This window comes from Chamaea fasciata, unplaced genomic scaffold, assembly GCF_029207755.1.
Source record: "Chamaea fasciata isolate MVZ Bird 193981 ecotype frontalis unplaced genomic scaffold, bChaFas1.0.hap1 SCAF_4, whole genome shotgun sequence".
Taxonomy (NCBI): Eukaryota; Metazoa; Chordata; class Aves; order Passeriformes; family Sylviidae; genus Chamaea; species Chamaea fasciata.
In genome coordinates this window covers 69,383,881-69,410,979 of record NW_027094089.1, presented here as the reverse complement: position 1 = coordinate 69,410,979, position 27,099 = coordinate 69,383,881, and the positions used below count along the sequence as shown (strand labels likewise).

The 27,099-nt window shown below is 40.3% G+C and overlaps 1 long non-coding RNA gene across 2 annotated transcripts in view; it reads left to right on the top strand.

Moving 5' to 3' along the window:
• Nucleotides 1-2,820: 2,820 nt before the first annotated feature.
• The window catches only part of LOC136288953 (uncharacterized), a 56,342-nt gene continuing 32,063 nt past the window's right edge, over nucleotides 2,821-27,099 (top strand). Inside the window, exon 1 of one of the 2 annotated variants that reach the window (XR_010720668.1) lies at nucleotides 2,821-2,950. This is a non-coding gene — a long non-coding RNA (uncharacterized lncRNA). Of the gene's footprint in view, nucleotides 2,951-3,077; nucleotides 3,167-27,099 lie in introns of those variants that run through there. The other variant, XR_010720670.1, reaches the window with a different exon arrangement.

Below are 27,099 nucleotides of genomic sequence, written 5' to 3'. Positions count from 1 at the left end.
GCTATTCAGCAGAAACTTCTTCTGTGTATAAGATAAAGAATTTCAGCAGCAGTGGCTGATATGTGCAATTAATGTTCTACATATGGCTCACTTTACAAAAAAGCCCCTCATGTTACTGTTGCTCATATGCACAAATCCATACACTCACACAGAATGCACCTGTCTGTTTGTCTGTCTGTCTTCTCCCATTGGTCTGTCTTCTTGCCATGTAACATGTCAAAAGGAAATGAAAACGGCGGGGGGCGGGAGGCGAATCAGTCTTAAAATAGAGCAGAATCATATTAGCCAGCCTAATAGTGAAGGTGCATTTTGGAAATGTGGTTCTGTATATCTAATGTTTACCACTTGACTACTCATGCCTCAGGCTCAAAATGCATAACACAAATTAAAGCATGGCAAATGGAAGAGCCAGAATCTCAGAGATAACCACACCTAATGCAAAGTATGACAGAACATCTGCTCTTTAATTAATCTTATGTAAAGATTGAAGCTATGCATTAAGATGCAGAGTGTTTATGACAACTGTTTTTATTGTAGTTAACATGCTCCTGGCCTCCCCCATGTAATTGTTTCTGCATTGTAACACACATAAAGCTCTGATAAACAACAACAGCCACCTAGAAATAAAAACACTGGGAGAGGGATGGTTCAGAAACACAAAGTAAGAATGTTTCCAGGGAAGCATAGGAGTAGCATTTAAGTAAGTGGAAGTGGATTTTGATGATGACGAGAAGAATCTAACATCTGGTTTTGAGAGTACACTGATGACAGTTGAAATCCTGTGATTAAGATTAAAAATAAAGAAAAAGCAAGAAACCCATCAGTTTTTAGGTGCTCAATTTGAGCTCTGCTTTAGGAGTCAGATTATCAGAAAGCATTCTGCCCTCTTTTCCAGTGCTCTTCAGAAAAGGAGGGTTACTTGTAAGGATTTGGATCCAGTGACCCCCAAACACTACTGATTTCTGAAACTCTCTACCATATTTTCCATTTCCCTTTTGTTGTGAACGTGTGCAGGTGTTTGCATGGATACAGTTGCTACAAAGAGCACAAAGTATACCTGGAACCTGTTCATTCATCTTGTTAAAGCAGTTTCCTCATTCCAGGATTATTTGTTTTACTGAAAATGTAATTTACCAGTTACCTACATAGACATGGCTGCACTGTGATGGACATACTGGATGAAGGTTAATTTGGAGACTACCTGGCAAACTAACTCATTTTAATCAAGATTACTCTAAAAACAGTTAAAATCCCTTTTTGGCTTCTGTCTGAGATGGGGGTATGAATCTGGTCTTGGCCTCAGTACAAAGGTAAGTGAGGGAGTTGTCACAACAAAATATGAGATTAGGTATCAGTAAATCATTCTTCTCATTGGCTGCAGTGCAAAATGCCATCACCATCAGGGGTTTCATCAAGAACTCATGAGAGCTAACAGGTTGACTGTCAGTGTGGTTTAGACCTCTGGAGAGAAGAAAAACTTCCTTCATCTTTACTCCCTTTCACAGAGAGGTGCAGGAACGGACACAATTTGACACTCAAGATGCAGATACTTCCTGTGCATCCATCTGGAGGAGAGAAGCACAGGATTCTTATCTAGATTTGTGAATCCAAATCTCATCCTATACAAATTCAGTCCAAGCCTGAATGAGAAGCTCAACCTTGTGTTATTAGGAGATGTTTATTTCCAAGACATATACCAGTTGTATCATCTGTGAGGGAAAAGGAAAGGAGGTGAAAGAATTGTAAAAAGTATCTATTTTGTGGCTGGGTTGTGTTTTCCTAAAATAGTGTTTTGGACTCTATGAGGCACCTTGAAAACTTTTCACTTGGTCAAATGGCTGGAGTCCTGAATAAAAATTATAGAATGCACTTTAAGCTGAATGAAAATAGGTTACCTGCAGCAGATGTGAAGCTGGTATGTGGGCTACGTCTGTCAAGAATAATTTTTATTTGTCTAAATATATATAAGGGAGGAAGACAGATGAATTGAAAGAAAAATGCCATCACAGTAGCGCTCACTCTGGGAAAAGGTTTGTAAACAACATAAAATTGCTGCCTCTCTGAAATGATAGCTTTACTTAGAATATGGCCAATGTATATGTGTGTATATATGCACATATATATAATCCAAAGGGAGCCTTTTCACCATGGGAATTGTCTGCAATTATGTTCTACTTCCATGCTGTATTATAATTAGCAATTTCTGTGTCATCATGGGATGATGCAATGTGAATGCAGGCTTTCTGCTCATCCACTTCTTCTCATGTGTAGGTTTATTCTTCCAGCTGAGCCTGTGCAGCAGATGCCAGTGTTCATTGTAATGAGGGACTGGAGAAGGACCTAAGCTTTACCAGCATTTGAATTGCTCTGGACTGCTCATCACCACTCCTTTAATTTATACCCTTAGAGAGATGGCAATAGGGTCTATGTCTCCTATAGAAGTGATTTGAAATCTTGCCAAGAAAGAGCCTCAGTCCCTTCCTCCTTATAGTCCTGGCACGTAAAACCACAGGAGAAAACAAAAAGCATTTGTGAGAAGTCATCCAGGAAGAAAGATTAACAATATAAACCAAAGGAGAAGAGAGAAAAGACCCTTTCCTCATTGAAAGTGGGTCTGTGCTTATTTTAATGGATCTTTTACAGTCTCTGAATGTCCTCTAATCTGAGCGTAATGCTCATTGCTGTTTCTGCTGCTTCTTTGTTCGACATCCTGCCTGTTCTGCTTGTGGTTGGGTGAGGGGAGGGGGAAGTGCAGTCACTGGCCAGCTTTATCTTTGTGTGAGGAACAAATGTTGTTGTCATCCTCAAGGTTATGGGGCATGTCTGCTCTGCAAAACAAAGGAGTAGCCAGGGCCTTGTTTGTCCACCTAGTTCTCAGCACACCCTGGACCTCTCATGAAAAGCCGGGAAGGTTTCTAATTTTTTCTTTTCCTGAAACACATCAAAGACCGTGAGTAGAGGAGGGAGATGCTTCCCCTGCTTCCTATAACCACCGCTCCCCCTCCCCTTCCTCCCTCCCCCAGCCATCTCTTTTGGTTCTGAAAATTGTGTGGCTTTAACCTTGCTTGTCTAATAATGTGTGACCTTGACTAAAGGTGGGTTGGAAGGATTTCAGAGTTGGTTTTATCAGGATTAGCTTTTCATCTGCACAGAAGTATCCAAGGAAGTAAGTCATCTCATCTTCTTTCACCTTAGACTCTGAGCTTTCTCCTTTAGTTCTTATAACAGTGAGGAGAAAATAGACTGAATTATTGCGATGGGTATGGTGATATCACATTCAGTGCAACACATGAAAGGTGAAGCCACTGCGCGGTGCGGGTCTCGGGCTCGGTGCGGTAGGGAGCACGCAGCTGCCTTGTGCAGGAGTTCAGAGCTCTCCTCTTCCAGCACCATGTACTCCTTTTCATGTGCTTTCTGCACAGGCAGCCTGTGCTTGGGGAAGAGCAGAGAAGGAGGGTTGTGGAAACCAAGTACAAAGGATTTATGCCTCTTCATGTGTTCTCTGCTTCTTGGAACACAAACTGACTTTGAAAGATTGGCTCGGAAAATGAATACCCAGGACATTGCTCTCTGTTACTTTGCTGTGAAATTACTTTCCTGGATGAAAATATTTAATTCCTTTGAAAGCAAGTGCATAACATCTCTGGAAGTGAAAATTCTGTGGAAATCACAAAGGAAAGAAGGACGATGAATATAAAAACTTTATAACTCTAAATGTTAGTGAGGCCGAGCTTCCTTTACTTTCTTTTTGTGTGTGTTTGTGTGACAACACTCGTAATTGCTCTTTCTAATATTGATATGATCAGTGCTAGAATCTTCTCATTGCTTGCATTAGTTTTTTTATCTACAATAAACAGCCAATAATGTGATTTTTAATGCATTGTAGGGCTTATGAAAACCCTGAACTAACAGATTCCAGTTGTTTAGCAACCCCAGTCTGCTGTCACCATTCCTTGTGGAAATTACTGCCTTCCATGGTGGACTGCCTCATCCAGGATGGCATAATATAAAATTTCCTGACCGTGGGCCAACTCCTCAAGCCCTTAGCCTTGAACAGTAACACCTGATTCTTCTCCACATGTTCTCCATGCAGCTTCCATCAGAGCAAGGTGCTATTCCATATGGGAGAGCTGACAGGATGCATAAACCTCAGTGAAGACTGATAAGATGTGTTGGACAGATTTTTGGATGTAGCTGGTACCTTTCTTCTTTGTATGTTCTTCCTGCATCCATTCCACACATTAAGGAATTAAGTTGTTCCCCATAAATAAAATTAAATAGGGAACGCTAGAAGCCAACAGCCAGTCTGAGCATCTAAGAGGACATAGGACTGTGGACCTTGGTGGCTGTGGCCACCAGTTTTCTCTTGTTCAACCCCCAGACAGAAAAAGTCTCTTTTTGGAGGCAACCACAGCCCTTTGTTGTTCACTGCAGTTCTCTGCTTCAAGTCTGGGATGTGTAATATACAGAGAGTTCTGATGTGCTCTAAATCCTAATGTCCAAGCAACCCCTGGGTATTTGTTTAATGGAGTCACAGAGATTTTGTTGTGTGGGAAAGGAACGTGAAGGGATGCTGGAAGAGGGTGAGGGGTCATGCAAATTTTGATCTAATTTTCTTTAATAACATACCTTGGGCTGCAGATAAGTAACAGAACTCCATGAAGTAAAAGGGGGTTTATTTCTGACTCCAAAAGATCCTCTTCCTAAGTTTTCACAGGAAGGTAAGCAGGTTCTGCAGTGCAGGGTATGTATTAATTAATTCTGTATTTCATCCTTCTCTTACTCATTCACATAATCTTCTTGCCTTGCTCATGATTTACATCAGTGAAACTAAATAGAACAAGCCATTGAAATGTCCTGGTACTATTTACATCCCCATGATTCTCTTTCACATTGAGTAAGACTCTTAAAATGCAAAATCTGCTGCAATTCCGCCCTTGCTAAAGTCAGAGGAAGAAGACTATGCAGAATTAAATCAACATAAAATACTTTGGAAGTACTCCCTTTGGACTTGTGACTCAATACTTTTTTAACTCTAGAATGACATTTTAGGTCCAATTATATCTGTTTCTGGCCATTGTCAAAAACAAGATGCTAACACTCTAGCTCATATAAGTATATAATATTCTTATATGTCCACATACACAAAGCTACATAAGAAATAAAGAGAAGGTGTTTTCATTTTCCATATTTCATTACTATTATATGCTGTTGACAAAGAGATCAACACTGTTACCTGGACCTGTCTTCTTCACTCTGGTCTAGAATCTAAGTCTGTTTCTGAAATCTGCCTGGGTGTCTAGTCCTTGGATCAAGGTAGACACATTCAAAACAGAGTTCTTAGGTGTGCCATTTGCTGAGCTGCTTCATCAACCTGTTCAGATGATCACAATGGAAAATTACCTGTCACACTGGGCAATGTCTTCAGCTTTCTTCACAAACTCAGATCCGTGCTATAACTTAATCTTCACATTGTTTTCACATCACATTTTACATGGCTCTGTCTTCTCTACCTACAACACCTATGACTGGTCAGGGTCCTCACATCTTGTGCTGTACTTAAAATATTCTGGTCTTTGACAGAGATTTTGGCCATCTTATCTCATTCTTATAAATCTCTCGAACCTGTAATTTTGACTGAAAGTCCCTTCAATTAATATCTGTCCATTTATTTTTCCTTCTTAACAATTGGGATATAGCCTGCTTGCCTTCATTTACAAGACCCTTCAGACCTTTCCTACCTATTACCTCTCATTCACTGAAAGATGCTTCATTAAGATAGCATCTCCCATCTCTGATCTTCACCTTTGGCATTTAGTATCTCCAAAAGGGACCCTTTGTGCTTTCCTTGTGCTGCTGCATTAATTTGGTATGAGGTCTCCATTAGTCTTTGCCTCATCTCCACAACAAATTCTTCATAAAAAACCTTAATTAAGACAATTTGTATGGTCACTGCTATGAGGATTGACTCTCTGCTGTATGGGGATGCCTTCTCCTCACAATCCCAAATAGGGTTCTGCTCTTTCTTTCTCCTCCCCCATCAAACATTTCCATCCTTTCTTTCTCCTTCCCTGCTATAGCTGTTTTCATCTGTTGGCTTCCTAAGGTTTTCTTATTTTTTTATGCAGAGTTTGGACAGAACCTACAACAACAAATTCTCAGCCAAGACTCTGAGAACTCCTGTGACTTCTTGGAATACAAATCAAGAGTATGCATTTAGAGAAAAAAACCTGTGTTACTTTCGGGTCTTGCAATTAGAAAAGATAATACTGCCATAAATTCTTTGAACAGGAACTGAAGCTCTGTACTCAGTTTTAGTTGACACAGTCCTCCTGTATGACCATTAGAGAATCACTTAATCTCACTGTTTTTCAGCACTCCCCTCAAGACTGATAAACATTCATTAATATTTTGTTATGGTTTGAAGTCATAAACTAGTGGTTTGAAGTTATAAACTAGTGCACTGACAAATCATGGAAGTATTTAGATAAAAATGCAGGGAAAATTCTTGATCATCTGGATATGCAGTGGAGAAAACAAGTTTATTGCAAGTAATTGTATCTACAATAGTTAATGTCTGTGCAGAAGGATGATGATGGTAAGAAATACCTTTCCAATGTCTCAGCAATATTTCCTTAGCAATCAAGAAATTAAAGGTGAGTTACAAACGTTTTTCTTGCTTTGTGAATGACTATTTCCTGTAAGGATCTCCTGAAATCTGAGATGTGCAATAGCTCTAACATTTCTTTTGCCATACAGAATTAGTTTCATAAGCAAGAAGTAAAATTAAACTCAGGCACACCAGTATTTTAAAAGGGAAAGGCAGTAGCCTTGAATTATCCATGTTGATTTGATAAAGCCAGTGATGCGGCAGATATAATACACGGCACTTCTGTCACATCACCAAGTGACATCTCTTTATCCAAAGTGAAGATGAAATGTCAAAGTGAAGGAGCTATGCAAGTCTTCTAGTGCTTTTTGCACAACATGTAAAACTCACTTTTGTGGAGTAAGGTGGGTGTTTACCAGAACTTTGCGCTAAGTTAGAGGTCAAGACAGCAAGGTCTAGTTGAGGTTTCCTAGAACTCAACCTAGAACTCTTCTTACCTACTATCCTGTGTACGTTACTTTTGTACGTTTCCTTGCCTGACATGAGCAGTTTGGCTTGAAATTATCAGTGCTTCATGTATTTGCATCTTGGGTTTATTTTGGTGTGTTTCACCATTTAAAGATTTTTTGAGAATGTTAGCAGAAGGAATGCATCCATAGTAAACATTTTACCATTGCCTTCATGGTACCCCTGTTCCTATGAGATTCTTCTCTGATTTGCCAGGAGTGTTTTCTTGTAGTAGAGTCCTGTTAATACCTATATGGAAACTTCCTCCAGAGGCCCTTTTCAATTTCTTTGTGCTCAGCAACTTCCTAAATTATGACCAAACTCCTGTGGAAATTTTATCTGCATTGAGAGATGACTGACATTGACAGCAGTGAGTGCAAACCATTATTAAGGAGAGGCTGAGCAAGGTACAAAGAGCATTGTTGAGCTTTCTTGTCAATCACTACCATGGCCTGCTGAAACTAGAATTAAAGAAACCCAAAATGTCCGAAAAAACCCACAACCACAACAACAACCAACCAAACAGAAAACTAACAAGCAAAATGCCCACAAAAAACAACCAAACAAAAAACTCAAAATGCAAATAAACCTCCACTTAAAAAATTAAAAAAAAAAAAAAAGAAAGAAAAAAAAAAAAAAAGAAAAAAAAAAAGGTAGCTCTTAAGCTACTTGAGCAAACTTGAACTGATGGCTGCCTGGTCAAGATACACAAAGATGGGACATGTGGAAGAAAATAGGTTCCATCCTTAAGCTAAAATAGGTATTATAACAGGTAGTCAGTGGTTTCTGTGATGAGATGTTGCTTGCAGGAGCTAATTTTATATTGTCTTCATCATTTTGCATTTGACCCTACAATCTTAAACATATTGCTTAACACAGCTCTTGAAATGGGCATAGAAATCAGGATATGCAATGTGTGAGTAAATTCAGGCCAGTGTTTGCCTTGTGGGTCTTCCATAAGCTTGTAATCTAGATGCAGGCAAAAAAAAAGACTGGAAAATTTCCCCAGCATGTATAACTTCATCAGCATGAGTGGAAAGCACATTCATGTACACACAAATGCAGATATGGATACAGAAAGGAATATATTGGAATAAATTTAGTTTGCCCATCTACTTCTAACAAATTTTTCAATAACTAAGTGATATCAAATCACAGTCAGAAGGAAAGACCAGTTATGAGCAGTACTTGAGTTAATGATATTGATTGTGCTTGGTTGACACCACCACATAATTCCCTTTCCTTGCTTGTTTTCTGGTAATTCTGATCCTGTTAATGTGTTAATTTGTCACCTGTTAACTCTCACACAAGGAGGGGAGAAGCTGTAAGAGATTTTAGCTGGCATTCTTCAGCTTGTATCAAACAGCTCTTTCAGGTAGGACATGATCATTCTGTCTGTATTGCTCTTGGGGTCCGTCCTGGCATTGCATTTGCTTTTGTTTTAAGACAGCCTGAGGTCCAAATGTGTTGCAGGTCACATATGAAGAGAATAATTTCAAATGCAATTTACAGGTAAGGAACTGAGTCATGGGGAGGTAAAAGTGACTTAGCTTAGATAGGAATCCACTGGAAAAGCCATGAGATGAAACAAGTCCCAGTCCAGTGTCCGAAACATACAACCAGCCTTCTACTTCAGCTGACAGTCATCTGGAGTCATTGGAAGAGTCTTGAGGGCCTGAATACCAAAAAAGACTCAGATATGATGTGTGTCAGACACACAACAGAACATATGTGAACCAAGAGGTTCCTGGAATGTGCTGATGACAACTTCCTTCTCCAACTAACAGAGGAAATGACGAGCAGATCTTCTGTCATAGACCTTTGCCTCACCAACAGGGTGGGGGCAGAGGGGAATGTCAAGTTTAAGAGAAGCATTGGCCGCAGTGACCATGAAATCCCACAATTCCATGAAAGGCTAGATTTCAAGTATTTTTAGGGCAATGAGTAGGGTCTGCAGCAAACTTACTGCCCTGAACTTCAGGAGAGCAAGTTTTGGCTTTTTCAGGGATCTGTTTGGTAGAGTCCCATGGGATAAAGTCCTGCAGGGAAGACCAACCCACGAAAACTGGTTAATATTAGCAGGATCTACTCAGAGCTGAGAAGCAATGCAGCCCAATGAAGAGGAAGGCGGGCAAAAATGCCAGGGAGCTCTGTGGATGAACAACAAAATTGAAGCATGTAGGGTGTGAAAACAAGGATGGATAGCCTAAGAGGAGGAAAAAACCCTGCCTGAGCAGCCAGGGATCAGGTTAGGAAAGCTAAAGCCTGGGTAGAATTAAACCTGGACAGAAACATCAAGGGCAAGAAGAAAACTTCTATAGGTACATGAGGGATAAAAAGAAGACTGAGGAAATGTGGGCCCTCTTCAGAGGCAAATGGGAGACCTGGTTACCTGGGACATGGAGAAAGCTCAGGTATTTAATGACTTTGTTGCCTTGGTCTGCACCAACAGGCTCTCCAGCCACACTGCCCAAGTTACAGAAGGCAAAGGCAGCAGGGACTAGCAGAATAAAGAACCATATTCTGTAGGAGAAGATCAGGTTTGAGAAATTTAAGAAACCTGAAGGTGCACAAATCTATGGGACCTGAGGAGATCCTGATGAGACCCTGAGAGAGCTGACAGATGAAGGACCTAAACACTATCCATCATGATCCAACATATCCATCATAATTTTGAAAAGTCATGGCAGACTAATGAAGTTATCACTAAGTGGAAAATGGGAAACCCCAATTTTAGAAAAGAGTAAAAAAGAAAGACTGAGGGAGCTACAGGACAGTCAGTTTTTAGGTGCCAAAACCATAATGGAATAGATCCTTCTGGAAAATACACTAAGACACATGGAATATAAAAAAATAATTGGTGCCAGCCAACATGATTTTGCTAAGGGCAAATCATACCTGACAAATTTGGTGGCTTTCTATGGAGGGGTGACAGTGTTGGTGGGAGAGGGAAGAGCAGCTGACATCATCTTCCTGGGCCTGTGCACAGCATTTGACATTATCCCTCACAATATTCTTGTCTCTGAATAGGATATTGTCGACTGAATTCTGGGTGGATAAGGAATTGGCTGGACAGTCGCACTCAGAGTTCCTGCCAAGGTCTCAACATCTGGGTTCAGTGTGAGTGGCCCCTCAGGTGTCTGGGTTGGGACATCCCTGTTGGTGACATGGACACTGACACCTACTATTTTGCAAATTTTCTGAGCTATGTGCTGTGGTGGCCATCCTACAGGGAAAGGATGGATCTAGAGGCACCTTGGTAGGCTTGAAAAGTGGGCCTGTGTGAAGTTCAAAGAGGCCAAGTGCCAGGTCCTGCACATGAGTCTGGACAATCCAAAGCATAAATACGGTCTGGGCAGAGAATGGATGGAGAGAATGGATGGAGAGCAGCCCTGAGAAAAAGGACTTGGGAGTGTTGGTTGATGAAAAGCCCAACACGACTCAGCAGTGAGAGTTCGCAGCACAGAAACCAATGGTGTCCTGGACTGCATGGGGTCATGGGAGGGGATTCTGAACCTCCACTCTGCTCTTGGGAGACCAATGCTGTGTCCAGCTGTGGTGTCCACAGCATAAGAAGGACATTGAACTGTTGGAACAAGCTGGAACAAGAATTATATTATTTCTGGTGGAACAAAACCTATTAGAGGGACGGAACTCCTCTCTTATAAAGACAGACTGGGGAAGTTGAAATTGTTCAGCCTGGAGAAAACTAGGCTGTGAGGAGACATTATAGCCCCTTCCAGCATCTAAAGGAACTAAAAGAAAGCCAGAGAACCTTTTTACCAGGGCATGTAGATACAGGACAAGGGGTAATGACTTTAAACTGAATGAGGGCAAGTTTGAATCAAACATTAGGAAGAAATTCTTTGCTGTGAGGACAGTGAGAGACTGGCACAGGTTACCCAGACTTGTGGCTGCCCCATCTCTGGAACTTTCCAAGGCCAGGTTGGATAGAACTCAGAGCAAACTCTCCTACTGGAAGGTGTCCCTGCCCATGGAACAGCGGTTGGAGCGAAATGGTCTCTAAGGTCCCATCCAGACCATACCTTTCCATGGCTGTCTAATTCCATGAATCATTTGTTGTGTACAGCTTGCAAGTCAGCATGGCCAGGTCATTATGCAGCCAAAGGGAGAGCAGGAAGCAATCTAGCTTCAGGCAGTTTCCAGGTGAGGCACTTTATTAGGTCACTCTCGCCCAACACCTTCATTGTTGGCTGAACAACTGTAAACTGTAGTTTATTACTGAAAACTGCTCCCAAGAGAGATGATCCTCTCTAAGAACAGAATGTTGAGTACTCAATCCAAGGTCCTAGATTCATACTTACTATTTATACGTCCTCAGAGTATGGTGGTCCAAGCATATTTTGTGCAAAAATAAATCATTGCTTAACTAAGATAATTTTCTTCTTTGTGAAGTCTGTTTTGCTGTAGCTCTGTTTATGTGAGAAACAGATTAATCTTATTAGAAATATTGGATTACAGATTAAAACAGATTAAAACAATTGCAGGGAAATGTGGACCTATTTACACATTGGAATGTTCAAGACTATACTGTGACCATACCAGCATTATTCCAGATCAGTAACACTGATTTCTGTTAGGAAAAAAAGTCAACACTTAACACATGGTCATACTTGAAACTTTGGGTTGTTTTGGAAGTTTTAGAAAACTGTAGGGTATTAAACTAAAAATTGTAATATTGAACAACAAGACTAACTGAAATGAAAAGCCTTTTATAGTGCAGTATAATAAAGATTTAGAAATTAAGTTCTTTAACTCTTCAGGGATGGAAGAAAGGGCTGTTTATAACATATACCCAGTACAGCTGTATTAAATTGTTTCATCATCAGAGAGTCCTGTTCTACATTTTACTGAAAGATGGTGAAATCTGTGTCTGTCCTACTGGGTAGAAATTCCTATTATGTTGAAACCTTCATGATGACCAATGGAAGTTAAGACCAGTAGTTTGCATTTGGCCATTTTTTAAAATGAATCTGTAATAGATACTAATTAGCCTGCCATTTTACTTATCTTCTCATGACATGTCTTAACATATGCAACACAATGTCACACATGCTTTAGTTAATTTTTATGGATGCCTCAAACCAGGAGGTTTTGGATCCAAACACTTTTTCCTTCTGAGAAATCCTTCCTTCTCCATTGTGAACAAAAACATAGAAATATACTCCATTCCTACTAATTCAAAGGCTTTTTAGGCCACTTTACTAAGCATTTTCAATATTTGTTTTTAAAAGGCATCTTTCTAAGTAGCTGTTTTAGACAGTTAGTGTGAAGCAAATTTCAGATTGTTTTAGGTAATGTTCAAGAATTTCTCAAAAGACAGAAACTGATTACTCATGTACTTCCTTTAAACTGTCTTTCTATCTGGATCACCTTATATAGACTTTGAATGATGAAGTAAATAAAATTAAGCAGTGGTACACAAGATCTATAAAACTCCTTTGATTTTGAATGGGCATAGTTACAAGAATCTCATATGTCTAAAAGAAGAGAACTGCACATAAGAGTTCTGTTAAAAAACAAATAGTGATCAAGAGATGCTCAATAAGGTCTTATGAGGTTTCTGCACAGTTTCTCATTTTTCTTGATTATCTTTTTCTAAAAATCTGCCATCAAGGATAGTGTACTGAGGTAAGGACACCTGTGTTATGCATATGCAAAGCCTCATTCCACCTTGATGAACTTTGGTGAATATCCCATTTATGTCTCATCTGAACTTGTGGAACCACCTGTGAAACAAGTTGCTGACAGATGTGCACAAGGATATCAGAAACTCCTCCACAGAGGAAGAATCGCAACAGTGGTGAGTCAGGCTGATCCAGCCATTGCCTGTGGATGGAGAGCTCTGTAAAAACATTTCTAGGAGAAAGTCAGTGAGACGTCAGAGTGCCTGGACACTGAAATGTGATTTCACCAGCTCTCTTGGTCAGCATCCAGAGAAGTCATTCAGCAATGGTGATTAAAACCTGGGTGTGGGTCTGAGTGTGAACACCTCCATACCTCCGTGAGGATGGCCTTCCACCTGCCAGTCAAATTCCAGTCTGCAACTTTGGCTGCTCTGTGACTGTGGTTTCAAAATATGACTGTCAACCTGTCCTTGGAAATTCTTGGGACAGGCATAGTTGCAAAAAACTAACTCTGCTCAGGACATTCATGTTGCCTGCTATGGAGACTCCAGCCATTGCAGCTCACCGAGGTCAGCATCCGCAGAGGAAAGCCTGTGTTCTGTCCCTCATCTCAGTTATCTAACACATATCTGAGTTTAGAGAGAGCTTCCAAATTCTGTCTGGCTTGTAAAGTTGTTTTCTCTTGGTGGAGGTGGATGGGGAACACAACTCACTAGACTCACTACAGTCAGTGAAAACATCACTGAACATCTGGGACTAAGGAAGTGTTGACACTAAAAACATCCACCACTTAAAATACTAGCACTTACAGAAGTTGATGTGCTATGGCATCAGTATCAGGCAGCTGCTCCCATAGTCAGAAGGGGAGAAACTTTGGGGTATCTCATTTAGTCCTGGTAAGTGCTGGGCACCAGGAGGTCTCTCATGTTGTGCGTGCTGTGTACAGAGCTGTAGCTTTCAACAGATTCCCTTCCCAAAGCTCTATTAGGAAGGAGAACTCATCATTGTTCACTGTCTGAGATGAGATAATGGGGGAAGGCAAAACTCCTCCCCTGCTATCTCCCCACAGACTTTGAACAGGTAACTACCTGGAAAAGTCTTTGAATCTCTTAGAAGGAATTCGTGGGTCTCCTTTGTCAAGCTGAAAGATGTGTGCCTGCTCTTGGCAATGCTGAGCTGTGTGACAGCATGCTACTAAATCTGCTTTTAGCTGCTTCAGAGGTATGTGAAGCAAGGAAGAAAGCAGAGTATCAGTGGGTGAGCTTTTAATGGGGTGGGAGACAGACTGCTGCTCTTTTCTCCATCGTTCTGGAGACCATCACGAAAAATGTTGCTATTTTCTTCTCTCTCCTGAGGCTTTGCACTGTTACTGTACCTTCACTCAAAATTGTCATTCTCTAGGTGTGCCACCCTGAGTGATCCCTCAGGTTTGTGTATATCTTTGCAAGAAGGTGTGATACACAGCTTTCATCTCCAGCATGGTGATAAAAGAACAAATGCAGCTCTCCAGCAGTCTAAAGCAAGTCCTGCTGTGTTTTTCCACTCCTAGTAATATTAGACCAGAGTTAGAAATATAGGGAGATTGTAGGAATCAGTAGGCATAAATTTGTTGGTTGCAGCTTGGAATTCCTTCTCCTTAAAATAAATCCAAAATCGAGCTCCAGGTCACCATTCAGTGTCCCACCACTCCTATTATGTACAATATCTGAACACATTTGTCTGGGGCATCTAAAGCAGTCCTTTTTGTTTAGGGAGACTAGTTAAATGTTAATCTGTCTTCTTTACCCAAGTGAGTCTTTAGAAGAAATGCATTCAAAAATCCTTCTTGCTTCATGTGTCATATTGATCATACCTGGTTTGGTTCTTACTGCTATGGACAGTTAAATGGAAGTAGTTCTGGCTTCCTACTAGTCTTTATCTCATTGCTTTGTGCAGACAGTGCTGGGCCAGAATTTTGGCAACTAGGAGAAGAAAACCACTCTCCAACTCTGCCACATTTAGCCTGATTTATTTTTTTTCAATGTCATCTTTTCTTTACATCAGAACTGCTAGTGACAGCAAGCCTGTAACACACTATTTCTGCTTGAGGTGAGATTTTTGGCTCATTGTACAGCTCCTTGAAGATGTGGAGTCTATTTAGAAATGCTTTTTTTCTCCCCTGTCTAGGTCTTTTGCATTCATTAAGCATTTAGTGGGCCATGCTCTGTGGAGAGTGGTAGCCATGGAGACTCCTGGTTTTCCAAGTTTTTGTTGGTTGTGGCTACCACGTAAGGAACGCCTGGGTCTGCTTTCTGGAAGCCTCAAAAGTTTGAAGTGTAGCTTACACAGAAGATAATCGATTTGATTTCAGGGAGGGTTCTGTCACAGTCAAGGGCTGCTCAGCATGGTTGTGTCTGCTCTCCTTCTTTTTAAGGTTCTATCCTCACTGAGAGGCACCAACCCCTGATAGTGTGGGGATGAGGAAACAAATGGCTCAACAGAACACTGTGTTCATGGTGACAGACAGTAACTAGTAACAGAGCTTGGACCAGACATTTCAACCTCAAGAACAAACCCAGAATCTTCCACAGTTCTCAAGTAAAATTTTATCAAGCCTTTTGCACAATTACTCTTTCTTTTCCATGACATCATCTGGAGGCAGAACCACAGTGTGTGTATGTGAATGCAGAATGTGACCCATGCTTAATAATCTCTTCAAGATTTGTTGCTACAGACAGTCAGGTGGGAGTGGAGTATCACTTCCCCAGCAGCAGAATTTTAAAAAGCATACTCTGATTTTTGGTCTATCTTTCACATTAGAAAAAGTAGGCCTCAAATACTTGTGAAAATGTGGATACCAACAAGAGTTTAGGTTGCTCGCTTTCATTAGAGGAAAAGATGCTTAAGTCTAATAATCGCAGTTATGGAAATTTAATTTTTAAAAACAAGAAAAAAGAAAATCAGTGAATACAAACATCCATACCCTGTTACTAATCCTACACTTTATCTGACTAAGCACTGCTGATTTTGCATGTAAGAGATGTGTCTTTGACAGGGAGTTTGAGAAAGTGACAATTTAACTGGCAATTCCCCTGTTGCTACTGAGATCAAAGGCACACCAAAGCTGCTAACCTGGAATATGAAGTGTGCTAAGAAAGTGTGAAAAGAAGCAACAGATACCTCAGGAAAACAGCTACTTTACCGTATTGCTGCAAGAACTAAATTTGTTCACTTGTTTTTGGCATTGCTCCCTGTATCTGACTCAGTTTTCCTAGCTGCCCTTATGGTATTTTTTTTGTTCCTGAGAACCAGTTTTGATAATAATGGCCCTGTAAAATGTGTCTTGGATGCCTGGCATTTGTCATACAATCTCTAGCTCTCCCATAGGGGATGGCTCAGTCATTCTGCTTTGACAGTGTAGACGGGCCTTAAAAGAGAGTGCAGGTGCAATATCCTTCCTCCCTCCACTTACTGATGGAAAGCTGGACCAGAACCCTGGAAATGTACCCTTAGTGGGCCACATGTCCCACTACTGTGAATGGTACAGTGTTATGGGCTTGCATGGAACTGATGGACTCACCTTTAACTGAGCACTCTGAATGTGTCTCTCTGTTGTAGAAGAAATATTTGCTCTTGGCTGGCAAGGCAGGACTGTAGAAAGAGGAAGTTAGTCTGTTCTCCTTATCTAAATGTTTCTCCTTTCTCAAAGCTGGTAGCTGGTTAGATTTTTCTCTTAGTTATTCATCAAGCCTTGGTGAGCTGCCTACATGCAGAATCAGTCAGAGGTTTCCAGAATTGTGGCTTTACCTTGATAATAATCCAGGACCCATGGAAATGTTTTCACCGACCTCTGACAAGCTTGAGGGCAGGCTTGGGCAAGCTTGAACCTCTTTTAGGGCTTTGAAGAGTGTTTTATTCCAGCCGTCAAAATAAGGGCAGCATTTTCTGCAATGGCACTGGGCTCCACGTAGCCATCGCTCTTTGCCAGGGACTTCCCCTTCTAGCACTGAGTTTGGAATTGGCCGTGGAGAGAATTCAGGCTTTCCTTGACAAGCAAATGGTACAAGATGAAACAAACATGATGGGAAGTACAGAATGTTCTCTCTTGTGTGGACAACTTAAATTTTTTGTTGTGTTTTCTCTACAGGAAAACCAGCCCTACTCTGCAATGACTCAATAAAGATTTAGTAAAATGAACAAATGAACTTTGAATTGTGCAATTGGGTTTTTCAAACTGCATTATCAAGAACTATATTGTCTGCATGTCTTTAAAAGTCCAATTTGTTCCTAAGCCACGAATAGTTTAAATTGTCAATGATTTTTTGAAAATCAATAAGAATCATACAGACAGAACTCAGAGAATCATTTTAATCATAAATTATACACCTGATGAATCCTATCCAATGGTCACAATAGACAACAGAGGACCACAGAAGTACTGTATCCTTGTTGCTTTTATTTCCTTTCTGTGTGCTACCTCCAGTGTTGGTGATCAGGAGGGAAACATCAGTGACAAACCTCTTGGCTCTGGAAAACAGGCAACATTCTTAGTGATGCATTTGAAAAAGTGCTTTTAGATAAATTGTATACAGCATATAATTCAGCATATAATTTATCTTTCAAGTGTTCTGTCAATTTTTCCATTGAGAAAACTTCTCAGGTTTTTCCAAAGCTGATGTTCTCTCTGGTGAGCACTGTTCTTTTCACAACAGTGCCTCATAATGCTTCTTTCAGCTATAAGAAGGTGATTAATCAGTGTAACCTGACAGATCTTAAGTCTTCAAACTGCTAACCTCACAAAAATTCCAGCAGACTCCCAACAATATCTTGATATAGTCTTAGTAATACGGAGCCTGATCCTCCAATACTTGCAGGTTTCTGGCAGTTCAGCTTGAACTGGTGGATTACATGATATGTACCTGTCCCCATGCAAGGATATCAAACCCAAAATTGATTCCCAAACTTGTGCATAAATTCATTTTCAGATGAAGTGGGGGAAAAAAAGATCCTTATTGCTTTAGGGATGAAGAGGATCAGAGCATTAAACCCCATGATTTTTTTCTTGACGAACTCCTTCATAAAAATTCTTGTATCAGCATTTTCCTTTCTCATTGCTCTGGTTCTTGGTGGAAAGGTGGCAACTCGATGCTTAATTTACATGAGGGATGTCCTTTTGGATCTAATGGGAAGGGTTTGACCTGAAGCATACTGTGTGTCTGTGATGGCAGCAGCTTGGAGAAGAAAATTCTTGATGGATTCCTCCCAGACCAGGAGGCATGGACAGAGATGGAGTGACAGTGATGAGCTTGGTTCTGAGTCATGCACTGTGCTCATTCTCAGCCAGCAAGAATATTAGCAAGAGGTGCAAAAAAGCACACAGAGATGTAAAGGAAAACATACAAAATAAGAAATAAAGGAAAAAAAGTTAAACAAGACCTTACAGCAGAAATTTTCTCAAAATCTGTCACTGCTTTTCATGCTGTAACAACAACAAAAAAAATGGAGCCTTTTAAGCCTTTTCTTGGCAAGTCTCATTGATAACATTCACAGGTTTTGTCTTTATGGAGGTCAAGAAAGTATAGAGGGAGACCTGACCATAATGAAGTTTCTCAATAGACCACTGATATGGGAAGCAGCACTGGCAAAAGCACATCTTGCATGTGTCTAGACGAAGTAGAAACCAAGGCCTAAAAGCTTTTTGGATCCTACCCACATATTTCTCATTTTTGCATAAAACCTGCTGAACTGTTGCTGTGACCAGTTGCTTCTTCATTTGAGTCATCCCCTTTCAATATACAAACCAGACGGTGGCTGTTCTTCATGAAAAGAGCTATTGTTGTATCCTTTTTTTTTTCTGTTAGTAAATGTGATTTAAATGACTTGGAAAAAATATTGACAATTTTTTATTGAAAAAGTTTGCATCCCTCAATTTTCTCCTTTCATCAAAATTAAGAAATTACTTACAATTTCAATTTGCCAAAGTCCTAGGATTTTCCTGCATAATACAATTATCTTGTAGGTTTTCAAAACCTATTTGGAAGTTTTCTGGTGTTTTTTCAATGATAAAATGCAGAGAGAAGTACAATAATTTCTTTGCTTGCTTATTCTAAAGTAATCATTTTAGAGGTCTTTGAAGCAAATACAATTTTAAGCACTATTGTTGAAAACCCCTTCCATTTTCAATCAGCCCCAGTGTACTTTAATGGACAGCACAGAAGACACAGATACCCAAGTTATGAAGTTAGAGTGAGTTAAACTCAGACAGTATGTTTGCAACTCTGATGCGCCAATTTTAATTCTTTTTAGTACTTTCCTTGGATGCCTGAAGAGTCTTACAAAGCATCCCTTCATTTCTGCTGAAGACAGTTACGAATTGATTATAACTGTTGGAGGGTCTCCATCACTGTTAGGTCTTATAAATGGATTTAATGAACCTTTGACAGGAATAGTTTTAGTTTTCTTGACCCAGTTTTAGGGTAATGGAACTGGATAGTTAATGACTCTCTATCCTTGTCTCCAAAATGGATGATCTTACAGAACATTTGTAAAAGTCAGTAGGCTCCAATAATTCAGGAATTGCAGAACTCCTAAAGCTCATGAAGGCTGCAAAACAAATATTAGGGAACCAACCCACCCTGATATCAGGGCTTCTCTGGGGAGCACATAATCTTATCAGAAAAAGGGCACTGATATTTTGATTTCTGTGGGCAGGTGCTCCCCTCTTTAGTGGACGATTCTGACCAAGAGAAGGTTTTGTCCTTGTGGTGGGGCAGCAGCATCTTGTCTTGTCTCCCATTTTCTTCACACCTCTGTGCATATCAAATGAAGATTTGGTTTATATTTCAATTGTACAGCAACTTACTGAACAGTAATTTTGGAATTTCTTGAAATTATTGAGAAGTGACTGAGAAAAACCTTCTCTTTGGAAAGTATCCAATGCTTTGACATAGTCTTGAAATAATCCCTGAAATTCATTATAATCAAACCTTAGTAAAGACAGACTATATTGCATTCTCCAATTATCAAGCTGCTTTTTCTGTATTTAACTATCAGAATGAAAACAATAGGTGAGATTTTCCAGTATACAATGAAACCTGATGTTCGTCAAACCAATCACACTGAGACCTTCTAGCTCTTCAAACAAAAAACTGTAAGGGTTTTTTCATTACATGCCTTTGATATGCTGACCTGGTGTTTTGTTTTGCTTTTTAAACTTTGATTATTAAAACTTCACGGTAAAACATCACTGTTCTGGACAGAATAATGATATAACCAGAAATCTCTCCATTTCTAGATTTCTACCCGTGCTCCAACTTTGTGTGGAAACCCATTTACAGAACCAAGGAAAACTAGTTGACAAGTGAACACAAACTTCTTCCTTGGCTACTGGGAGAGGGAGAAAATTATTCTAAAATCTGTTTAATCAGAAGAAGGCTCCAGAACTTTGTGTGTGCATGTGTATGGCAAAGCAATGCTGCTTCAGAACTTACCTTGAACAGCCATGTCCCCTGCAGATTGAAATATTTTGTTATAGCTGACAGAATTAAGCATTACATGGAGTGTTCTTGGAGAAGAGTAATCACCATTTTCATGCAGAGGAGCAGTATACATGGCATTGACATCAAAAACTTTCTGGAACTGTTTTTTCAACTAGTGCAGAAAACAACTAGTTAGACTGGACCCCACTGAATGTGTGTTTTGGTTTGAGAATGATGGGGTTTGATGTTCTTAAAATGTACTTAAGCCAAATTCTAAGGTAGGCAGTTTGTTTCTATACGTGCATGCAGGGGATTTCTCAGCAGATCTTTTTGAAAGGTGTAAACATTTAAATAGGTGCAGTTCAACATTTCTGTAATTACAGTAATTTTTGTTATTCATGTCCTGATCCTGATCCTGATCCTGTAATTTGGAGGGATTCAAAGATGAGCCATGTTTAGTAGTCACCATGTCTAATGTTTTCAGCTCTGCAGTTCTGAGCCAAGAATGAGTGGTATGTGCATACCAGAGAAAATAGAAAAAAAGGCCTGTGAGTATTCATTGAAATCCAGAAGTCAGTTTTAATTCAATGATGTTCATGGAATGTTCCCATTCACTTCCTACAACCTGATTCTGAGCATTTGTTCAAGAAATCAACCAGGCCACAATTTTGCCCTGGGTTTTCATTGCAAGTTAATTTTAAATTGAATATTTAAACCATGGATTTATGGGAAAAAATTGAAAGCATGAAACATTAATAATATTTTCAAGCTGGATTAGTTGGTTAGATGATGTCATTAGGCTCTGCCAGTTTCCTTTTGGATGCTTTTCATGCGTGACCAAGTGTCTGCAGATCAAACCTCATAGATAAATTCAGCAACTGCATTTTCTTACTGATTTCATGCAAAAGCCCAGTTTGGAGTAATGCAGTCTTGGGGCTGGTTCACCATAAATGTGATAAAGAAAATAGATAGCTTTAAATTTAGAGAAATCAGGAACCAAGAAAGAATATTTCATCCTATTGGATCCTAGTATTTTCCTCCTCTCTGGTTCGGTTCAGGAACAATGGTTTCACCATCAGCAGAGCTTCATCAGACTGGACTTTTTTTAAACTGTTGCCCAAGCAGAGACAGAATTTTGCATTTATCATTAATAAGCAGGTAAATAAGGAGATACTGAACCTCAGCTGGACTTTCTACAATCCTTAAGTCATAGTATAGACTGAGTCACAAATACCCATATAGACCCTATGTCACAGAATCATAGGCCGAGTTAAGTTGGAAGGGACCTTAAAGCCCAACCAGTCCCATCGCCTGCCATGGGGACACCTTCTGCTATTCCAAGTTGCTCCAAGTCCCATCCAGCCTGGCCTCGGACAACTCCAGAGATGGGGCATCCACAGCTGCTCTGTGAAGGATGAAGGGGGCTTGGTAGGTGTGATGTACGGGACAAATGTTCTCTTTGGGAGAGAAAAAAAAAATGCTCTGTTAGAGAAAAAAATATATCATTTCATAAGGAACTGAAAAGATATTAATTTTTCAAGGTGTTAGTTTAAAGTTTGAAAGTTTTTGACAAGTAAAGGGCTTAGCAGCTCCATGAAATAGTGTAATCTTCTGGTTATGCTGTTCCTGTCCATGTCAGTCTATTTATATATATGCCCAGGGTTAAGATCAAGGGCACTTTTCAAAAACTTTCTTAATTCCTGGATTGCAATTCAAGTAAAAATCAAAGATACCCTAGAACATCTTGTGACTTGTAAAATTTTCTCTTCTTGATATTAAAAATGCTGTTGAAGATCTCTCTTCCTTTATCTTACTATCAGCGCTACACAGTGGGATCTGGATTACTCAATTCTCACTAAAAATTCTTTGGTAAAGACTATTTTTGGGTTTTTTTAAATTTTTTAGAACTATGTATGAAATTTCAGATGCCTTGTTTAATATATTTCTCCTAAGATCGGCTGATAAAATGTAGAGGACAGAAAAATACAAGTATTTGCTTATTAAAAAATAGATATTAGATTTAATTAGTGAGACTGCAATCACTGCAAAGAAGAAAACTGCTATAAGAGCAAACGAGGGGAATCAGGAACCAGCACACAAGAATTTTGGTCTACTACAGTTAAGTTTCAGTTGTGTTCCTCAAGTAATGATAATTTTTACTCCTGATAGTCCTAATAATATGCTGAGAGTGAGGTGTGAGATTTCAGTGACTTTGTGGCTGTGGGGTCAGGATCTCTCACCCATGTGTAGGAAAAGTGAATGTGTGTGCACATTCCTGTTGTGCTCCCTGAGTAATGGTCAAATTCTGCCTACTGGAATTCCACCATCTGGATGCTTTGATTTTTTAAAAAATATTTTTAAAAGTGAATTAAAGCAAACTGTACAGTGCCCTTCTCTGTTAGAGGAGTTATTTCCACATCTTCAGGTTGGATATGAAATGAAACCTGGAGACAGCACATACCAAAAAATTCCTTCCACTGGAAAAACCTGGGGGAGATCCCTAGTGATGACTGCAAAAAGGTTTCACTGAAAACACTGGACACATCTTCTCAGATGTCATCTCAGTTTTCTTCTGAGTTAGAATAGTAACTTCATTATGGCTTTCGTATGGCACACACATGGAGGACACTCCAAACACTACAGAGGCTTTGTTGTAATATGGAGAAACAGTGGCAAATATACAACAGCAGCTTGAGTGGCGGATCCAAACCATAGTTTTGTATTTATCCATGACAATTGACTAATTAAATCATCCAGACTGGGCAAGGTTACAGGAGACAGGGCTGGAAAGCCAAGAGCTGTGTTTTTAGGATGTGCAGATGTGTTTAAGGCAATAGGCCTGCAACACTCAGGAGCATGTGCAAGCCAAATTGTGCCTCCAAGATTCCCCAGCCCGAGCCCCAGTACATGTGCCTGCCTGTTCAAGGATCATTTGTCATTTGTATAGCATGCAACAATCCACCAGTTTATTTGGACAGCCTTTTGGGAAAATTCTGGGCTCAATTCAGTCCTTGCAACCTGTGACCTTAGTTCTGCTGAACGGGTGTAAGGGAGCAGAGGATTTATTTTTGTGTTGCTTTTTAAACAATGAATGTGTTGAAATCCTAGGGAAAGTTGGAACTATTTACCATGTTTCACAAAACACGTCCCAATCAAGTTATGAAGTGATGGTTTTATCTACCCTATTAGGCTTCCTGATGGAATGGTAAGAACTGTAGGTAAAGGAAGGCTTCTAAAAAGCAACATGCCTCTTCTGCTGTCTTTTCAATTTTGGGATTTTGCTCTGAATTAATGAGTGATGCAAAAATTAAACAGCTCTCCTGTATTTTATGGAAATGAAGAGTCTCTACCACTTAAATGATACTTTAGGAGAAGTGGGCTGCAAGCTGTTTCCCAATTTCTCCACACTCTTGTGTGCTATTGCAGGACATATTGCCACAGACCACTGAATGTGGCAACTTAAAATGTGGCCCTAGAGTAAGTACAGCCTTGTCATGCTCATGCTCCAGTAGTTTTTGGTGGCCCTTGTAGCAAGGGAATCTACTACATCTACAAAATATGGTTAAAAACTTTTGATTCTGCCAGGCAGAGGTGCGCCTGCAGATCTCCTGCAGGGTTCATCCTGTATTTCACTTTTAGCCCCTTCACTCTGTGCCGAAGGCCAGCACAACTCCTTTGTGCTTACCTAGTCGTGACAGTTGTCTCTAAAGTTTTTTTTTTTTTTTTCCTTCTTTCCAATAGTTTAAGTGCAGTTATGTGTATATTTGTCAAGGAGAATATATTTTCAAAAATAATACAGTCTTGGAATATTTTAATCTTGACACAGGCCTATCTGACACATATTTTTTCCTGCCTCGGCTGCTTCTGATTTCCAACAATGCCTCAGAAAAAAAATCCCTAAGTCAGGAGAGTGGGAGCAGCTCCCCATTTCTCCCCACATCTCTACTATTTCACCTACAGTAAGCTACAGTAGGTAGTTGGAGTGGGCAGAGCAACACACAGACATACAAAATCCCCCACAAAATGGAAACTGGAGTGTCCAAGAGCTTGGGTTTTGGTGGCTGGGAGAAGGCATTTCCAAGCAGACCATGTTACACAGCTAACTTATGGATGGAGAAGCTGCAGGGTAAAAGAGGGAGACAAAGAGGTGGCATGGAGATCTGAGTTACCTTCAAAAAGGTTTGTTTAGAAGTTAAAAGGAGCATTTCTTAAATATCTCATGCTGATGTCAGTGCAATCTCTGGGCAGGTTCCATGCCAACGATTTGGAATTTCCTGGGGAAAAATTCTTGTGTCAAAAGAAAATATCTGAGCAGCTCTAGAGCTTAGTCAGTATAACATGACCACACATGGGACCACTAACAACACACCACAGAGCCACACACCTCACTGTGCCATTTCACTGCGTGGAATTTAAGATCTCTTAGCAACCAAAGGAAGATGGTTGGTGTGTTTGCCCATATTATTTCAAGTAATAAAGCTGACAGGAAAATAATTCCTCTTTTGCAATTAGTTGTTCCCCTGGGAGGGACCATCTGCAATGTTCCCATGAACCATTCTGAATCCTGCACAAAGAAATGGATTAGAAAGCTGATAAGCAGAGCATTTAGGCTGAGGGACCTTGCATACAGGGTTTTCTGCAAGGCTTCAAGGATTTACCAGTGGTTCTTATTCACACAGGTGTTATCTACCAAGCCTGTTCTAAGACCTGAACTAAAGCTGAGAATAAAAATCTGATAAAAGAACAATGGTTCTTTTAATGTGGTAAGGATGTTTGTAACTGCATCATTAGGTGAGAATTACAGGACAGCTATTTTCTACCCACAAAACACCTCCCATGGTATTTTACTGATATGATCATGCTGATGTTCTTGCAAACAGAAAAAAATCTGCTTCAAAAAAGTTCTGCTTCTGTCTCTCTAGCTTTGATATATGTTGTGTTGTTTTACTAGTTTGTATTTGTGCCTAGTAATTATCTTTCACCCTTAAAGAAGACCTTGACAGAAAAAGATTTTCTTTCTTCCATGATGTACAGTTTGGACTGCTTCCTGTGTCTAGAGAGAGGCTCATGCTTGATAAATTCCCTGCTTGTATTTGTACCGAAAATAGTGGCAATTTCCATTTTCAGCCCTTGCCTCTCGCTATGCCAGCAAGTAAATTCTGGTGGTTTAGGTTTTCTGACATGGATTTGTTGTGTGATCCACAGAGCAGCCTGGAGCAGCTGTTCTTGTGAAATCCTCTGATTTAGCAGTAAGCCCTGGGCTGGACTTTATGATCTCCATGGTGCCTTGCCAACTTCATCCTAGGTTGGTTCAGAAGAAAATTTATGAGCCCAGTTGTGCCCTTGGGTACACACAGAGGTTTCTGCCTGCATTCAGAGGTCTGTTGCCATCGTTTGCTGCAGTGATGCTGCACTGGGCTGCTGCTTTTGAGCTGTCATAGAATCACAGAATCACAGAAGAGCTTGGCTTGGATGGGACCGTAAAGCACATCTTGTTCCACCCCTGCCACAGGCAGGGACACTTTCCACTGCCCCAGACTGCTCCGAGCCCTGTCCAGCCTGGCCTTGGGCACTATCAGGAATCCAGAAGCAGCCACAGCTTCTCTGGGCATCCTGTGCCAGGGCCTAACCACCTTCACAGCCAACAATTCCTCCCCAATACCCCATCCATCCCTGCCCTCTGGCCCTTGTCAACTGTCTCTCTCCATCTTTCCTGCAGCTCCTTAAGGCACTGCAAGGCCACAGTGACTTCACCACAAAGCTTCTCCTGTCCAGGTTAAACAATCCCATCTCTTCCAGCCTTTCCTCCCAGCAGAGCTACTCCATCCCTCTGCTCATCCTGGAGCCTCCTCTGGCCTGGCTCCAGCAGCTCCAGCTCCTTGCTGTGCTGGGTCCCAGGGGCTGGGGCAGCTCTGCAGGTGGGGTCTCAGCTGAGGGGGCAAAGGGACAGAATCCCCCTGTCCCCTGCAGGTCACCCTGCTTTGGATGCACCCCAGGACAGAGTTGGGTTTCTTGTCTGCCAGCACACACTATAAAAGACCTGTGTGTATCATCCTTCAGCAGAAATGTGCTCTTGGTTGAGCCACAATTTTTGGTGTTATTTGGGATTTTCATGAGTTGCTGAGAACAGGGAGCAAATTGTGGCAAACCTAGATAAAAGTATCAGGTTTTCCTCATCATCAGCATTGTTTCCTAGCTGGTGTGTAAAGAAAGTCTTTCCAGGAAAACTTTTCTCAGCTTGGCATTTTATAGGAAATAAGGTTTTCCACAACAGGCATTGTTGGCAAGCCCCATCCAGGCACACTCTCCATCTTTTGTTTTGCTTTATGATCCAATGCTAGTCGACACCTACAAGCCTCAAATGTATACAGATGTCCCAAATTCACTTCAGTTGTTCTGTTGTTTGGGTTGTCTGATGGATGTTGTCATTTTAAGTTTATGAACCAATAACCCCTCATAAGTAAATGCATATCCTATTTTAACTGGTGAAACATTTTTTGAGTTTTTTTGGTCATAAACCCACACATTCTACTTCTTTCGTATCAACACTCTCAATCTAATCACTTTTAAAAGATTAACAATCTTACTTTTGGAAGTGACTGAGCTATTTCACATTCAATAAAGAATAAAAATCAAATAAATCAAATTTAGGCAGATAATCACTGAAGAATATTCTGTGATAACTGGATTGGATTTGGCAAAGTCATAAACAACAAGATTTAATGACAAAAGTCTAATGGCCTCAGGTTCCACTAATTGTTTCTATTGCATATCCACACACATGCTGTTGAATGGAAATATTGGAATGGTATAGAACAATACTATATAAAAATGCACTATTTACACACATGTAAAAGACAATAATTTCAAGTATTTG